Here is a 4,365-nt window from a genome sequence, read left to right as displayed (position 1 = left end):
GAACAGCAGGATTTGGGCCCAGCCTGGCACGGGGGGACCAGAGCGAGGAGCAGGGGAAGGACCTGCAAGGACAGAGCGGGGGCTAGAGGCCACACGGAAGCGGGGATGCCGCGGGCGGAGGGGGATGCTATGGCCCTGGGGACGGATACCCGGTGCCGCAGGCGCCCGCTGGGCCACCGGTGCCAGCCTTTGGCCGCCTGCCCGCTTTCCTCGACTGCAAAGGACTGCAGAGGCAGCAGCAGCAGCACCCAGCCGGCCCCAGCCCCTCCGGTGGCACCGCCACCGCTCTCCTTTTCCCCGTTCTCACCCAATTTCGGCCTCCTCTTGCGCGCCGCCACCGTGGGTACCCGGGAGGTGCAGCAGGACACGCCGGGCCAGCGCACACGTCCCTGGCCCGCTCCCCCACCGAGCCATTTCTCCTCCTCCCCCCCCCTGCTCCTTTCCCCCCCTCCTCTTTTAGCCAAAAAACGCTACAATTACGGCCGTTTCCACAGCAACAAGCGTGCTTCCCCCGCGATGCTGCAGAGCCCGAGCCATGTGCTCGATGGGGTCGTCACGGCAACGGCAGGATGTCACGCATGACGGGGCGGGTGTGCGCGCACAGGGACAGCCGTGCACACTGCCTGCTGCCAGCGCACCCCCGCGGGGGTCTACCCCCACCCCGGGCATCCCTTTGAGCACCCCTGGAGGGGGGGTCCCCAAATTTAAGGGCTGGGTGGGGGCAGCTGCCAGCTCCCTCCCCCCCCCCGCCCCCTGCTCTCCCCGCCCCAGGGTGAGGAAGAGGATGGATAAGGAAGAAGAGGAGGGAGGTTTCCACAGCAACCGCCTCGTCTCCAGGGAAACACGGGGAGAAATGTCAGCGCAGAGCTGGGGATGCTCCAGGGAAAGGGACCCAGCCCCCAGGAGCCGCGGGGTGGCACCGAGGGACACAGAGCCACCCGGCTGCCCTCGTGTCACCCATAGCACCACCGGTCCCCAAAACACCCACCCCATCCCGGGGTGGATCCGGCTCCCCCCAAACCCCACAGGCTGCGACAGCACAGACACTCGAGGGACCAACATCCCCCATATCCCTGCCATTTCCAGGAGGAGGGGACCCCATTTTTGGGGGGGGGAGGAAGGGGGGCTGCCCCCCTCCACCAACTCGCTGGCCCCATTTACCAGCGTGACGGCCTTTGATGGAATAAATTTCCCGTGCCCACTGCTGTATGCTTAATGTAATAAACCCGGCGAGGATGATTTAGAATAACATTTACGGAGCCGCAGAGTGTCATTTTGATGTGTCTCCCGTCTCCGCTCGCCGGTTATTAAACTGTATTGATTCTCCGGGAGCAGCTGATGTTTATAAATGTCAGGCCTCGGGGACCGGCTAACCTACCCCCGGGCTGCTGCACCGCGCCGGGGAGAAACCACCCCGGCCTGTGGACACCCCCAAAAGGGGGTTTTGCCCCCCACGGCATCGCCCCATGTCCACCCTGGGGTGCTGGGTACCCCCCTGCACCAGCTCCTGTGGCACAGGCGGACGGTGTGGGCACCCAGACCTACCCCTGTGCCCGGTTATCCAGCACCCACCATGCTCCTGTGCCCACACAGTCACCCGCCGCTGCCCAACAGCCCCCCATCCATCCCCCAACACCCAACCAACCACTCAGCCACCTCCCTCTCCTCCTGACACCCATCCGTCCACCAACCAACACCCATCCGTCCACCCATCCCACACAACCACACGTGCACCAGCTCCTGTGGCACAGGCGGACGGTGTGGGCACCCAGACCTACCCCTGTGCCCGGTTATCCAGCACCCACCATGCTCCTGTGCCCACACAGTCACCCGCCGCTGCCCAACAGCCCCCCATCCATCCCCCAACACCCAACCAACCACTCAGCCACCTCCCTCTCCTCCTGACACCCATCCGTCCACCAACCAACACCCATCCGTCCACCCATCCCACACAACCACCCGTACACCCATCTCCCCCCAAGATACACCCATCCATCCCATAGCACCCGTCCATATCCCCAACACCCATCCATCCATCCACCCATCCACCCAACACCCATCCCTGACACCCACACAACCACCCATACACCCATCTCCCCCCACGATACACCCATCAATTCACCCATCCATCCACCAGCGCCCATCCCCATAACACCTGCCCATCCCACAGCACTCATCCATAACCCAACACCCATCCATCCACCACCCAACACCCATCCATCCTTGTAGCACCCTTACACCTCACCATCCACGCCCCATCTCCCTACCACTCACCTTTCCACCCCCATAGCACCCACACACCCACCCATCCAACCCCCAACTCCCAGCCATCTCCTCCCCCTCCTCGCACACCCCAAGGACACGCTGACGCACCCAGGTTCACAGGACACCCTGTCTGGGGTGTCTCAGCACCCACCAGTCACCGTCACCATCACCCACAGAGCCCCAGCAATGGCCTCCGGTGGCCAAAACACCCCTGTGTACAGCCTGAGGGGGTCACCGCTGGTTGTTAAACCACCTCCTGATCGCTCAGGCAACATCTCCCACCCAAACTTGGTGTCCCCCAGCCCTGGGCACCAGGAGAGCCAGCCCAGGGTGAATCACCGCCGGGGGACCTGCCCCATAGGACAGGGTCACCTCTGGCCCTCGCTCCTTCCTCAGTGCCACCCTCCTCCTCCTCGCCCCCAACACCCGGAGGATCTGGCCGGGCACCACGCATCTGAAAGCCGAGGCGGAGGCACCGGGTGACGCCGGAGCAGCAGGCGCCCACAGGAGCCTGGTGCCCACATCACCCACGGGGGTCCCCCAGGCAGCCAACACCGAGTGCAGGGTGACAGGCATTCGGGTACAGGCAGCCACCTATCACAGCAACACCCTGGGGGTGAACTCACAGCAAGGAGACACAGCCACCCACCCTGGGGACAATCACACCACTGCACAGGCACATGACCACCCTAGCACCCCCCCCCCCCGCACAGCCACACATCCTCTACAGCCACACACCCCTATGCACAACCGCAGACCCACACACAGCATCCTCCGTGCACACCCACAGCTGCACACTCGCCCCCCCGCACAACCGTACACCTACACAGCCGCATGCTTGCACCCCCGCACAGCCATACATCCGTCCTGGCACGACTGCACACCCATGTGCAGCCGCACGCCTCCCCCAGCCCTGTGTACACCCGCACACGACACCCCTACAGCCGCACACCCGGAATCCTCGCGAGCACATGCCCACCCAGAGCTGCACACCCACACAACACCCTCCCCGCAGCTGTGGATCCCGCACAACCGCAGGCACACATACAGTTGCACAGCTGGCGTCACCGTGATGTGGGACACAAAGCCCCCTGCCTCAGTTTCCCCGCTGTGGGACCCCCAGCAGCCCCTTCTGGACAGACAGACACCCAGTGCTTGTCTCCACCCCTGGACAGCCACAGGTCCCTCCAGCAACACCCACACCCCGTCCCCACCACCACCCACGCACACCCCAGCTCTACGCACACCCAGATAGCACCCCCCCACCAGGCACCCACACAACACCCGTACACACACGCCCTCTCTGCTCCCTGCTCACACCCGGTGTGCGCACACACACGCTCACACACCCACCACCACCCCACGCACGTCCACGCACCGCTGCCAGGCCCACGCATACCCACCCCCCAGGCCCACACACACAACTGCTGGGCACAAGGAAACCCTTAGCACCTACGTACACAGACACACAGCATCCGTGGGTGCAAATACACCCTCCCCACCAACATCCACTTGTGCACACCCTGGGGGCAAAACTGTACCCCCGCCAACACACAGAACACCCCCCCGAGCGCATCCCTTTGCACACCTGCAGCCACACACACAACACCAACACCCACACACAAACCCAGGGTGGAAAAATACACCCTCCAGCCAACACACAAGCCCATCCCTGGGTGCAGATACACCCTCTTCACCAACACGGGCATGCACACACTCCATCGCTGCTCCCAAATACACCCTGCTCACCAACACCACACACACGCGCGCACCCCACTCCTGGGTGCTCGCAAATACACCCTCCTCACCAACACCCACACACAGCATCCCTATGTGCAGATACACCCTCCTCACCAACACCCCCCCTGCCAACACCCTTCCCCATCCCTGGATGCAGATACAACCTCCTCACCAACACCCACACACTCACAACCCCCATCTCTGCATGCAAATACACCCCCATCACCAACAACCACCCTGCCAACACATGTACCCCCATCCCTGGGCGCAGACACACCCTCCTCACCAACACCCACACTCACCCACCCCATCCCTAGGTGCAGATACACCCTCCCCCCCATCATCACACCAACACCCCCC

General features: G+C 63.7%; 1 protein-coding gene across 7 annotated transcripts in view; it reads right to left on the bottom strand.

The window, feature by feature from the left end:
• The window catches only part of CELF6 (CUGBP, Elav-like family member 6), a 26,524-nt gene that overhangs the window by 9,998 nt on the left and 12,161 nt on the right, over positions 1-4,365 (bottom strand). For 2 of the 7 annotated variants that reach the window (XM_014953856.1, XM_014953858.1), the window contains exon 1: positions 308-313. The exons of 4 other annotated variants lie outside the window; for them this stretch is intronic. The gene's annotated coding sequence lies outside the window, so the exon portion shown is untranslated. Of the gene's footprint in view, positions 1-307; positions 314-1,161; positions 1,168-4,365 lie in introns of those variants that run through there. One more of the 7 variants, XM_014953857.1, reaches the window with a different exon arrangement.

This window comes from Calidris pugnax, unplaced genomic scaffold (assembly GCF_001431845.1).
Source record: "Calidris pugnax isolate Ruff unplaced genomic scaffold, ASM143184v1 scaffold237, whole genome shotgun sequence".
In the NCBI taxonomy this organism is placed as follows: Eukaryota; Metazoa; Chordata; class Aves; order Charadriiformes; family Scolopacidae; genus Calidris; species Calidris pugnax.
The sequence above is the reverse complement of the archived record's forward strand: the minus strand, read 5'-3'. Positions and strand labels throughout refer to the sequence as shown.